This window comes from Rattus norvegicus, chromosome 2 (assembly GCF_021556685.1).
Source record: "Rattus norvegicus strain SHRSP/BbbUtx chromosome 2, alternate assembly SHRSP_T2T, whole genome shotgun sequence".
NCBI classification, from domain to species: Eukaryota; Metazoa; Chordata; class Mammalia; order Rodentia; family Muridae; genus Rattus; species Rattus norvegicus.
Window position 1 is genome coordinate 233,637,866 of NC_141535.1, and position 14,682 is coordinate 233,652,547.

Here is a 14,682-nt window from a genome sequence, read left to right on the forward strand (position 1 = left end):
ATCAGGACCAAATGGCAGTAATTTTGAACATGAACTGGTATGAGAAGACACTGTCTGTCTTCAAGTTATATTTACTATGCCATGAGAATGACAAAACCAACTCACTCTGGGAAATATGAATGACTTTAACGTCACATCTATCATTTAAGTTTTAAATACAACATTCTTGTTTTCTTTCATAGCAGGCAATTCACATTTTATTTTTATTTTTTTATTTATTTATTTTTATTAACTTGAGTATTTCTTATATACATTTCAAGTGTTATTCCCTTTCCCGGTTTCCGGGCAAACATCCCCCTCCCCCCTCCCCTTTTTTATGGGTGTTCCCCTCACAACCCTCCCCCCATTGCCGCCCTCCCCCCATAGTCTAGTTCACTGGGGGTTCAGTCTTAGCAGGACCCAGGGCTTCCCCTTCCACTGGTGCTCTTTTTTTTTTTTTTTTATTAACTTGAGTATTTCTTATATACATTTCGAGTGTTATTCCCTTTCCCGGTTTCCGGGCAAACATCCCCCTCCCCCCTCCCCTTCCTTATGGGTGTTCCCCTCCCAACCCTCCCCCCATTGCCGCCCTTCCCCCATAGACTAGTTCACTGGGGGTTCAGTCTTAGCAGGACCCAGGGCTTCCCCTTCCACTGGTGCTCTTACTAGGATATTCATTGCTACCTATGGGGTCAGAGTCCAGGGTCAGTCCATGTATAGTCTTTAGGTAGTGGCTTAGTCCCTGGAAGCTCTGGTTGCTTGGCATTGTTGTACTTTTGGGGTCTCGAGCCCCTTCAAGCTCTTCCAGTTCTTTCTCTGATTCCTTCAATAGGGGACCTATTCTCAGTTCAGTGGTTTGCTGCTGGCATTCGCCTCTGTATTTGCTGTATTCTGGCTGTGTCTCTCAGGAGAGATCTACATCCGGCTCCTGTCGGTCTGCACTTCTTTGCTTCATCCATCTTGTCTAATTGGGTGGCTGTATATGTATGGGCCACATGTGGGGCAGGCTCTGAATGGGTGTTCCTTCAGTCTCTGTTTTAATCTTTGCCTCTCCCTTCCCTGCCAAGGGTATTCTTTTTCCTCATTTAAAGAAGGAGTGAAGCATTCACATTTTGATCATCCGTCTTGAGTTTCGTTTGTTCTAGGGATCTAGGGTAATTCAAGCATTTGGGCTAATAGCCACTTATCAATGAGTGCATACCATGTATGTCTTTCTGTGATTGTGTTAGCTCACTCAGGATGATATTTTCCAGTTCCAACCATTTGCCTACGAATTTCATAAACTCGTTGTTTTTGATAGCTGAGTAATATTCCATTGTGTAGATGTACCACATTTTCTGTATCCATTTCTCTGTTGAAGGGCATCTGGGTTCTTTCCATTTTCTGGCTATTATAAATAAGGCTGCGATGAACATAGTGGAGCACGTGTCTCTTTTATATGTTGAGGCATCTTTTGGGTATATGCCCAAGAGAGGTATAGCTGGATCCTCAGGCAGTTCAATGTCCAATTTTCTGAGGAACCTCCAGACTGATTTCCAGAATGGTTTTACCAGTCTGCAATCCCACCAACAATGGAGGAGTGTTCCTCTTTCTCCACATCCTCGCCAGCATCTGCTGTCACCTGAGTTTTTGATCTTAGCCAATCGCACTGGTGTGAGGTGAAATCTCAGGGTTGTTTTGATTTGCATTTCCCTTATGACTAAAGATGTTGAACATTTCTTTAGGTGTTTCTCAGCCATTCGGCATTCCTCAGCTGTGAATTCTTTGTTTAGCTCTGAACCCCATTTTTTAATAGGGTTATTTGTTTCCTTGCGGTCTAACTTCTTGAGTTCTTTGTATATTTTGGATATAAGGCCTCTATCTGTTGTAGGATTGGTAAAGATCTTTTCCCAATCTGTTGGTTGCCGTTTTGTCCTAACCACAGTGTCCTTTGCCTTACAGAAGCTTTGCAGTTTTATGAGATCCCATTTGTCGATTCTTGATCTTAGAGCATAAGCCATTGGTGTTTTGTTCAGGAAATTTTTTCCAGTGCCCATGTGTTCCAGATGCTTCCCTAGTTTTCCTTCTATTAGTTTGAGTGTGTCTGGTTTGATGTGGAGGTCCTTGATCCACTTGGACTTAAGCTTTGTACAGGGTGATAAGCATGGATCGATCTGCATTCTTCTACATGTTGCCCTCCAGTTGAACCAGCACCATTTGCTGAAAAGGCTATCTTTTTTCCATTGGATGGTTTTGGCTCCTTTGTCAAAAATCAAGTGACCATAGGTGTGTGGGTTCATTTCTGGGTCTTCAATTCTATTCCATTGGTCTATCTGTCTGTCTCTGTACCAATACCATGCAGTTTTTATCACTATTGCTCTGTAATACTGCTTGAGTTCAGGGATAGTGATTCCCCCTGAAGTCCTTTTATTGTTGAGGATAGCTTTAGCGATCCTGGGTTTTTTGTTATTCCAGATGAATTTGCAAATTGTTCTGTCTAACTCTTTGAAGAATTGGATTGGTATTTTGATGGGGATTGCATTGAATCTGTAGATTGCTTTTGGTAAAATGGCCATTTTTACTATATTAATCCTGCCAATCCATGAGCATGGGAGATCTTTCCATCTTCTGAGGTCTCCTTCAATTTCTTTCCTCAGTGTCTTGAAGTTCTTATTGTACAGATCTTTTACTTGCTTGGTTAAAGTCACACCGAGGTACTTTATATTATTTGGGTCTATTATGAAGGGTGTCGTTTCCCTAATTTCTTTCTCGGCTTGTTTCTCTTTTGTATAGAGGAAGGCAACTGATTTATTTGAGTTAATTTTATACCCAGCCACTTTGCTGAAGTAGTTTATCAGCTTTAGTAATTCTCTAGTGGAACTTTTGGGATCACTTAAATATACTATCATGTCATCTGCAAATAGTGATATTTTGACCTCTTCTTTTCCGATCTGTATCCCCTTGATCTCCTTTTGTTGTCTGATTGCTCTGGCTAGAACTTCAAGAACTATATTGAATAAGTAGGGAGAGAGTGGGCAACCTTGTCTAGTCCCTGATTTTAGTGGGATTGCTTCAAGTTTCTCTCCATTTAGTGTAATGTTAGCAACTGGTTTGCTGTATATGGCTTTTACTATGTTTAGGTATGGGCCTTGAATTCCTATTCTTTCCAGGACTTTTATCATGAAGGGGTGTTGAATTTTGTCAAATGCTTTCTCAGCATCTAATGAAAGGATCATGTGGTTCTGTTCTTTCAGTTTGTTTATATAATGGATCACGTTGATGGTTTTCCGTATATTAAACCATCCCTGCATGCCTGGGATGAAGCCTACTTGATCATGGTGGATGATTGTTTTGATGTGCTCTTGAATTCGGTTTGCCAGAATTTTATTGAGTATTTTTGCGTCGATATTCATAAGGGAAATTGGTCTGAAGTTCTCTTTCTTTGTTGGGTCTTTGTGTGGTTTAGGTATAAGAGTAATTGTGGCTTCGTAGAAGGAATTCGGTAGTGCTCCATCTGTTTCAATATTGTGGAATAGTTTGGATAATATTGGTATGAGGTCTTCTATGAAGGTTTGATAGAATTCTGCACTAAACCCGTCTGGACCTGGGCTCTTTTTGGTTGGGAGACCTTTAATGACTGCTTCTATTTCCTTAGGAGTTATGGGGTTGTTTAACTGGTTTATCTGTTCCTGATTTAACTTCGATACCTGGTATCTGTCTAGGAAATTGTCCATTTCCTGCAGATTTTCAAGTTTTGTTGAATATAGGTTTTTATAGTAAGATCTGATGATTTTTTGAATTTCCTCTGAATCTGTAGTTATGTCTCCCTTTTCGTTTCTGATTTTGTTAATTTGGACGCACTCTCTGTGTCCTCTCGTTAGTCTGGCTACGGGTTTATCTATCTTGTTGATTTTCTCAAAGAACCAACTTTTGGTTCTGTTGATTCTTTCTATGGTCCTTTTTGTTTCTACTTGGTTGATTTCAGCTCTGAGTTTGATTATTTCCTGCCTTCTACTCCTCCTGGGTGTATTTGCTTCTTTTTGTTCTAGAGCTTTTAGGTGTGCTGTCAAGCTGGTGACATATGCTCTTTCCTGTTTCTTTCTGCAGGCACTCAGCGCTATGAGTTTTCCTCTTAGCACAGCTTTCATTGTGTCCCATAAGTTTGGGTATGTTTTATCTTCTTTTTCATTAAATTCTAAACAGTTTTTAATTTCTTTCTTTATTTCTTCCTTGACCAGGTTATCATTGAGTAGAGCATTGTTCAATTTCCACGTATATGTGGGCATTCTTCCCTTATTGTTATTGAAGACCAGTTTTAGGCCGTGGTGGTCCGATAGCACGCATGGGATTATTTCTATCTTTCTGTACCTGTTGAGGCCCGTTTTTTGACCAATTATATGGTCAATTTTGGAGAAAGTACCATGAGGAGCTGAGAAGAAGGTATATCCTTTTGCTTTAGGATAGAATATTCTATAAATATCCGTTAAGTCCATTTGGCTCATGACTTCTCTTAGTCTGTCGACATCACTGTTTAATTTCTGTTTCCATGATCTGTCCATTGATGAGAGTGGGGTGTTGAAATCTCCCACTATTATTGTATGAGGTGCAATGTGTGTTTTGAGCTTTAGTAAGGTTTCTTTTACGTATGTAGGTGCCCTTGTATTTGGGGCATAGATATTTAGGATTGAGAGTTCATCTTGGTGGATTTTTCCTTTGATGAATATGAAGTGTCCTTCCTTATCTTTTTTGATGACTTTTAGTTGGAAATTGATTTTATTTGATATTAGAATGGCTATTCCAGAAGAATGCTTCTTCTGACCATTTGCTTGGAAAGTTGTTTTCCAGCCTTTCACTCTGAGGTAGTGTCTGTCTTTGTCTCTGAGGTGTGTTTCCTGTAGGCAGCAGAATGCATGGTCCTCGTTGCGTATCCAGTTTGTTAATCTATGTCTTTTTATTGGGGAGTTGAGGCCATTGATATTGAGAGATATTAAGGAATAGTGATTATTGCTTCCTGTTATATTCATATTTGGATGTGAGGTTATGTTTGTGTGCTTTCATTCTCTTTGTTTTGTTGCCAAGACGATTAGTTTCTTGCTTCTTCTAGGGTATAGCTTGCCTCCTTATGTTGGGCTTTACCATTTATTATCCTTTGTAGTGCTGGATTTGTAGAAAGACATTGTGTAAATTTGGTTTTGTCATGGAATATCTTGGTTTCTCCATCAATGTTAATTGAGAGTTTTGCTGGGTACAGTAACCTGGGCTGGCAGTTGTGTTCTCTTAGGGTCTGTATGACATCAGTCCAGGATCTTCTGGCCTTCATAGTTTCTGGCGAGAAGTCTGGTGTGATTCTGATAGGTCTCCCTTTATATGTTACTTGACCTTTTTCCCTTACTGCTTTTAATATTCTTTCTTTATTTTGTGCGTTTGGTGTTTTGACAATTATGTGACGGGAGGTGTTTCTTTTCTGGTCCAATCTATTTGGAGTTCTGTAGGCTTCTTGTATGTCTATGGGTATCTCTTTTTTTAGGTTAGGGAAGTTTTCTTCTATGATTTTGTTGAAGATATTTACTGGTCCTTTGAGCTGGGAGTCTTCACTCTCTTCTATACCTATTATCCTTAGGTTTGATCTTCTCATTGAGTCCTGGATTTCCTGTATGTTTTGGACCAGTAGCTTTTTCCGCTTTACATTATCTTTGACAGTTGAGTCAATGATTTCTATGGAATCTTCTGCTCCTGAGATTCTCTCTTCCATCTCTTGAATTCTGTTGGTGAGGCTTGTATCTACAGCTCCTTGTCTCTTCTTTTGGTTTTCTATATCCAGGGTTGTTTCCATGTGTTCTTTCTTGATTGCTTCTATTTCCATTTTTAATTCCTTCAACTGTTTGATTGTGTTTTCCTGGAATTCTTTCAGGGATTTTTGTGTCTCCTCTCTATGGGCTTCTACTTGTTTATTTATGTTTTCCTGGAATTCTTTCAGGGATTTTTGTGTCTCCTCTCTATGGGCTTCTACTTGTTTATTTATGTTTTCCTGGAATTCTTTCAGGGATTTTTGCGATTCTTTCAGGCATTTTTGCGATTCCTCTCTGTAGGCTTCTACTTGTTCTCTAAGGGAGTTCCTCACGTCTTTCTTGAAGTCCTCCAGCATCATGATCAAAAATGATTTTGAAACTAGATCTTGCTTTTCTGGTGTGCTTGGATATTCCATGTTTGTTTTGATGGGAGAATTGGGCTCCGATGGTGCCATGTAGTCTTGGTTTCTGTTGCTTGGGTTCCTGCGCTTGCCTCTCGCCATCAGATTATCTCTAGTGTTACTTTGTTCTGCTATTTCTGACAGTGGCTAGACTGTCCTATAAGCCTGTGTGTCAGGAGTGCTGTAGACCTGTTTTCCTCTCTTTGAGTCAGTTATGGGGACAGAGTGTTCTGCTTTCGGGCGTGTAGTTTTTCCTCTCTACAGGTCTTCAGCTGTTCCTGTGGGCCTGTGTCTTGAGTTCACCAGGCAGCTTTCTTGCAGCAGAAAATTTGGTCTTACCTGTGGTCCTGAGGCTCAAGTTCGCTCGTGGGGTGCTGCCCAGGGGCTCTCTGCAGCGGCAGCAACCAGGAAGACTTGTGCTGCCGTTTCCGGGAGCTTCAGTGCACCAGGGTTCCAGATGGTCTTTGGCTTTTTCCTCTGGCGTCCGAGATGTGTGTGCAGAGAGCAGTCTCTTCTGGTTTCCCAGGCTTGTCTGCCTCTCTGAAGGTTCAGCTCTCCCTCCCACGGGATTTGGGTGCAGAGAACTGTTTATCTGGTCTGTTTCCTTCAGGTTCCAGAGGTGTCTCAGGCAGGGGTCCTGCCGCTCCTGGGCCCTCCCCCACGGGAGCCCAGAGGCCTTATACAGTTTCCTCTTGGGCCAGGGATGTGGGCAGGGGTGAGCAGTGTTGGTGGTCTCTTCCGCTCTGCAGCCTCAGGAGTGCCCACCTGACCAGGCGGTTGGGTCTCTCTCTCACAGGGTCTGGGGGCAGAGAGCTGCTGCGGGCTGGGCTCACATTTTATTTTTAAGTTATGACTGTTAACACATTAATTGCCCAAAGTAATAGAATTCATGGTGATATTTTGGCATGCTTAACCTGTGTATTGATCACTTCACCTAATTCCCTATGCTTGTTCCCTGCTGGTTTCTCCCCACTTCCCAGGTCCTCCTCAGAGTTCCTTACAGTCCTTTGCCTATTTTTAAACCATCTTTCCTTGTTCTACATGTGAGGAGAAACATGTAATTCTGGTCCTTCTGTGACAGAAAAACTTGACTTAACTTTCTATCTTACAGTAGTATCCATATTCTTGAAAATGACAGGAGTTCATTCTTCATGGTTGAAGCTACTTTATTGCATGCATGCATACATGTGCACATACAATGCATCTATAGTACACTCACACATATACATCAACACACATGCTCACATACACATGCATTCACACATACATACACACATGAACTCTTACACATATTCTTGCATTCACACTAATATTCACACACTCACACATACACATCTGTATACACACATGCAATCACACATACATACACATCAGCACACATACCCACATACACCCATGTGTTCTCTCTCTCTCTCTCTCTCTCTCTCTCTCTCTCTCTCTCTCATACACTTTCACACACACTTTTTCTTTATCTCTTGGTAGGTACCTACGATTCCATTTTTTTTTTTTGGCTTTTTAACTAATGCCAAAATACACACATTTCTATAGGTGTCTCTTTTGTCTGCTCATTTCCTTCAGACACAGACCCAGGAAGAACAAAGCTCATTTGTAGCTGTGTTTTGGTGTTTTTGAGAAGTCTTCATAGTTTTCCATGGAGGTATAATGATATGCAATCCCCTTCATAATACAGAAGCAGTTCTTTATCTCTACATTTTCAACAGCACATCATGGTTATTTATTCTGTCGTGGTGATTTGAACTGAAGATAGGATTGAATTATAGTTTTAGTTGTGCTTCCCTGGTGGCTATGCCAAGAATTTAAAAGTTTCTATTTCCCAGCTGTTGCCAATGCTGCTCAGTGGTTATCCCAAGCAGAAAGTTGACTACTTAGCACTGGAAACCGAAACCTCGGTTACCAGGGGTTTATAAGTTGACTCACAAACCAACACTCTCCTTTATCCAAAAGTGTTTATTGTAGGGCTGGTGATGTGTCTCAGTTGGTAGAATGCATGCATATTGAGGGAGGGTAAGTGCTTTGAGCAGAAGCAAACTAAACTACTCACAAGCCATTCTATGGAAGCAGGGAAGACAGTGGGCCAGGGTGCAATGTGCTGATGCTCCCTTCAAAGCAGAGTAGGGAAGAATCCGGGAGGCTCCTGGCATCTTTAAAAAATGTATTGTTGGTAGTGGTGAAGTAGAATGAAGGCATTGGGAGCCATCATTCAGTCCAGAGAGTTTCAGTCTAAACTCTGGAATGTATCAGACACTGAAGCTCAGATTGGTCCATGGTGCCTCCCAGGATGAAGAGTAAGTGGAGAAGGGGTTCCACACTTGAGATGATGCTCTCTTTACATTACATCACAGACTGGACAAACTGAGCAGCAGGGTCTGTGAGCATCTGTGGAGGGGGCAGCTACTGCTTACAGGACAGGATGTAAAATGATAGACTTCAGAATGCCTTAGTGGACCTCTGAGAAGACTGACAATAACTGAAGCATATGCAGTAAGACATTGAGGGCTAGTTCAGTCAGAGTCTCAGAGAGTGGAGGACAAGACACCATTGTGATTTCACAGAGTCTCAGAGGCAAGCAGAGGAATAGGAAAAGTTCATGGTGAAAGAAATCTCCAGGTATCTTCTCACTGAAGGCTGTTTCCTTGGAAATGTTGAGAGAGGGTTAACTGTAAACACAGCATACACACACACACACACACACACACACACACACACACACACACACACACATGCACGCGCGCGCGCGCACCATATAGATGGCAGTGAGTTGACAGAAGCCTTTTAGTTATTGATCAAGATGATCTTCCATAGTTTTCACAATGTTTTTCAACTTTGTCTTTGACTGGGTGTAATGGTTAATACACCTATGTTTGTCAACATGACAAGATCTAGAATCACCTAGCAAGCACATCTCTGGGCATGTCTGTGAAAGTATTCCAAGTTCAAAATGTCCACACTGACTGTGGGCAGTTCCAGCATATAGGCTAGGGTCCCAGAATGAATCCAAGGAAGAGAGTGGACAGATCACCTTCTGCATCTGTCTCTGCTTCTGGATGGCAAAGGCGAGGTGCCAGCGACCAAGCTCCTGCCACCATCTGATCTCTTCCATGGTGGACTGTAATCTTTAACCATGAGCCAAGACAAACCTTCCATTCCTTAAGTTGCTTTTGTTAAGTATTTTGTTGCAGCAAAGGAAAAAGTAACTAATCCAGAGCCTTGTGTACCAGCAGGGGGCACCTTTTCTACTGTAAATCTGAGCATGTTGTTCTTAGAGCACACCAGCTATAAAGTGGTCCTTTCACTGCATTCAGTTGTTCCGCGAAATACACACTCTTGAGAGACTGTGATGAGCAACATTATGCAGTAATTCTGCTATTTCCCACATAGTCATAGGAAGTGTTTATGATTCAGTAAAAACCTGACAGGTACATCCCAGCCTATCAGGAGGTGCAGCTCAGAGCATCAGTACTTTTTCTCCATGGTAGTTTTCCAGAACTGAACCCAAGGAAAATGTAAACAGATAAGGTGATCGTCTCAGAGAAGCTCCCCATGACTGACTAGGTAGACAAATGGTGTGCTCACATTTGCAGCCTCTCCAATCAGCCTCCTCATGTTAGGTTTGTCAAACTTACCATGTTATCACAGACACAACATGAAAAGTATCATTTAAACCATCTCAAGGACAAAATCGATCCTTTGGCATCAAGTGATGTGTGATGTCACAGCTCTTTAGTTTTATTTTTTTCCAATATTCTAAAGAGAGCTGAAGTAGCTGAACAAGGCAGAGACCAACAAGTAGGTTTACTTAAAGTATTGCTTGTATATATGAATAGATGCTGCTTTTGTTTCTTCACATGAAGGGATAAGTGTGATTCATACCCCAGCTGTGTGAACACACTGCTTGGGTTGAGCCTGTCATATACTCTCCTTCGTGAGAGTGCTTATTCCAGAAGTATTTCTACAACTGGACCCTGAAGCCATTAATAGTCTCTGTCCACTCTCTCCCTCCAATTTCTGAAAATTTCTAGTATGCTTCCTAACTCTATAAATGTAATTGACTTCTATATTTCATATAAATAAAAAATAAAAAATATACTCTATCTCTAACCTTAGCACAGCTTTTGGGTTTCAGAAATACTCACATACACCACTTCTGCCCACCTTTGCCCATGTCCCTGGCCCACGAGGGAACTGTATGGTGCCTCTGGGCACAGGAAGATAGGAGCAGTCAAACTGCAGGAGCCCTGAGGTCCAGATTGAGCCAGGATCTGAACTGAACAGGTCACACAACTCCCTGCACCCAAATCCTGTGGGAGGAAGAGCTAGACATTCAGAGGGGAAGACACTCCAGGGAAACCAGAGGAGACTACTCTTTGCCCACATTTCTGACTCTAGAGGAAAATGGCTAGTGTCATCTGGAACCCCTGCAAACAGGGACCTAGGAAAAGTAGGGGCAGACCCTTCTGGTTCCCACCCACAGAGACAGTTGAAAGCAAGTGGACAGGAATGACTACAAGCCTGAGAGCAGAACACTCTGTTCCCAAAACTGGCTGAAAGAAAACAGGAAAACAGGTCTACAGCACTCCTGACACACAGGCCTATAAAATGGTCAAGCCACTGTCAGAAATAGCAAAACAAGGTAACACCAGAGACAACCTGATGGCAAGAGGCAAGCGCGGGAACCCAAGGAACAGAAACCAAGATTATATGGCATCATTATCCCACCAAAGCAAACACTGAATATCCAAACACACCAGAAAAGCAAGCTCTAGATGGAAAATCACATTTTATCATGATGATGGAGGACTTTAAGAAGGTCATAAATAACTCCCTTAAGGAAATACAGGACAATACAAATAAACAACTACTAGCACTTAGAGAAGAAACACAAATATCTCTTAAAGAACTACTGGAAAAAAACAACAAAACAGGAGAAGGAAATGAACAAAACAATCCAAGAGTTAAAAATGGAAATAGAAACAATAAAGAAAGCACAAAGGGAGACAAACCTGGAGATAGAATACCTAGGGAAGAGATCAGGAGACACAGATGCAAGGATAACCAACAGAATATAAGAGATAGAAGAGAGAATCTCAGGAGCAGAAGATTCCACAGAAATCATCAATACAACTGTCAAAGATAATGTAAAACAGAAAAACGTACTAGCCCAAAACATACAGGAAATCTAGGACACAATGCGAAGATCAAACCTAAGGATAATATGTATAGAAGAGAGTGAAGATTCCCAACTCAAAGCACCAGTAAATATCTTCAACAAAATCATAGAAGAAAAGTTCCCTAACCTAAAGAGATGCGCATAAAAATACAAGAAGCCTACAGAACTCCAAATAGATTGGACCAGAAAAGAAACTCTTCCTGTCACATAATAGTCAAAACAAAGAAAGTATATTAAAAGCAGTAAGGGGAAAAGGTCAAGTAACATATAAAGGCAGACCTATCAGGATTACACCAGACTTCTCACCAGAGACTATGAAAGCCAGAAGATATTGAACAGATATCATACAGACCCTAAAAGAACAGCCCAGGTTACTGTATCCAGCAAAACTCTCAATTAACATAGATGGAGAAACCAAGATATTCCATGACAAAACCAAATTTACACAATATCTTTCTACAAATCTGGCCCTACAAAGTATAATAAATGGTTCCCCAAAACAAGGAGGCAACCTACACCCTAGAAAAAGTAAGAAACTAACCTTTTTGCAATAATACAAAGAGAAGAGAAGCACAGAAACATAATCTCGCCTCCAAATACAAAGATAACAGGAAACAACAATCACTATTCCTTAATATCTCTCAACATCAATAGACTCAATTTCCCAATAAAAAGACACAGACTAATAAACTGGATATGTGATGAGAACCCAGCAATTTGCTCCCTACAGGAAACACACTTCAGAAACAAAGACAGACACTACCTTAGAGTAAAAGGCTGGAAAACAACTTTCCAAGCAAATGGTCTGAAGAAGCAACCCTGAGTAGCCATTCTAATATCGAATAAAATCGATTTTCAACCAAAAGTCTCAAAAAAGATAAAGAAGGACACTTCATATTCATCAAAGGAAAAATCCCCCAAGATGAACTCTGAATCCTAAATATATATGCTCCAAATACAAGGGCACCTACAGACATTAAACTAACCTTACTAAAGGTCAAAGAGCACATTGCACATCCTACAATAATTGTAAGAGATTTCAACACCCCACTCTCATCAATGGACAGATCATGGAAACAGAAATTAAACAGCGACATAGACAGACTAAGAGAAGTCATGAACCAAATGGACTTAACAGATATTTATAGAATATTCTATCCTAAAATAAAAGGACATACCTTCTTCTCACCACCTCATGGTACTTTCTCCAAAATTGACCACATGATCCGTCACGAAACAGGCCTCAACAGATACAGACAGATAGGGATAATCCTATGCGTCGTATCAGACAACCATGGGCTAAAGCTGGTCTTCAAAAACAGTAAGGAAAGAATGCCCACGTATACATGAAAGTTGAACAATGCTCTACTCAATGATAACTTGGTCAAGGAAGAAATAAAGAAAGAGATTAAAGAACTCTTAGAATTTAGTGAAAATGAAGGTACAATATACCCAAACTTATCACAATGAAAGCTGTGGTAAGAGGAAAACTCATAGCTCTGAGTACCTGCAGAAAGAAACAGGAGAGAGCATATGTCAGCAGCGTGACAGCACACCTAAAATCTCTAGAACAAAAAGAAGCAAATACACCCAGGAGGAGTAGAAGGCAGGAAATAATCAAACTCAGAGCTGAAATCAACAAAGTAGAAACAAAAAGGACTATACAAAGAATCAATAGAACCAAAAGCTGGTTCTTTGAGAAAATCAACATGACAGATAAACCCTTAGCCAGACTACCCAGAGGGCACAGAGAGTGTGTCCAAATTAACAAAATCAGAAATGAAAAGGGAGAGATAACTACAGAATCAGAGGAAATTCAAAAAATCAACAGATCCTACTACAAAAGCATATAATCAACAAAACTTGAAAATCTGGAGGAAATGGACAATTTCTTAGACAGATACCAGGTACCAAAGTTAAATCAGGAACAGATAAACCAGTTAAACAACCCTGTAACTCCTAAAGAAACAGAAGCAGTCATTAAAAGTCTCCCAACCAAAAAGAGCCCAGGTCCAGATGGGTTCAGTGCAGAATTCTATCAGACCTTCATAGAATATCTCATACAATACTATCCAAATATTCCACAAAATTGAAACAGACTGAGCACTACTGAATTCCTTCTATGAAGCCACAATTACTCTTATACCTAAACCACACAAAGACCCAACAAAGAAAGAGAACTTCAGACCAATTTCCATTATGAATATCAACGCAAAAATACTCAATAAAATTCTTGTAAACCTAAACCAAGAACACATTAAAACAACCATCCATCATGATCAAATAGGCTTCATCCCAGGGATGCAGGGTTAGTTCAATATACGGAAACCATCGATGTAATCCACTATACAAACAAACTGAACGAAAAAACCACATGATCATTTCATTAGATGCTGAAAAGGCATTGACAAAATTCAACACCCCTTCATGATAAAAGTTCTGGAAAGAACAGGAATTCAAGGCCCATACCTAAACATAGTAAAAGTCATATACAGCAAACTAGTAGCTAACATTAAACTAAGTGGAGAGAAACTTGAAGCAATCCCACTAAAATCAGGGACTAGACAATGCTGCCCACTCTCTCCCTACTTTCTCAATATAGTTCTCGAAGTCCTAGCCAGAGCAATCAGACAACAAAAGGAGCTCAAAGGGATACAGATTGGAAAGGAAGAAGTCAAAATATCACTATTTGCAGACAATATGACTGTATACTTAAGTGATTCCAAAAGTTCCACCAGAGAGCTACTAAACTTGATAAACACCTTCAACAAAGTGGCTGAGTATAAAATTAACTCAAATAAATCAGTAGCCTTCCTCTACACAAAAGAGAAACAAGCAGAGAAAGAAATTAGGGAAACAACACCCCTCATAATAGTCCCAACTAATATAAAATACCTCAGTGTGAATTTCACCAAGCAAGTGAAAGGTGTTTGATAAGAACTTCAAGTCTCCGAAGAAAGAAATTGAAGATCTCAGAAGATGGAAAGATCTCCCATGCTCATGGATTGGCAGAATTAATATAGTAAAAGTGGCCATTTTACCAAAAGCAATCTACAGATTCAATGTAATCCCAATCAAAATTCCAATCTAATTCTTCATAGAGTTAGACAGAACAATTTGCAAATTCATCTGGAATAACAAAAAACCCAGGATACCTAAAACTATCCTCAACAATAAAAGGACTTCCAGGGGAAATCACTATCCCTGAACTCAAGCAGTATTATAGAACAGTAGTGACAAAAACTGTATGGTATTGGTACAGAGACAGGCAGATAGACCAGTGGAATAGAATTGAAGACCAAGAAATGAACCCACACACCTATGGTCATTTGATCTTTGACAAAGG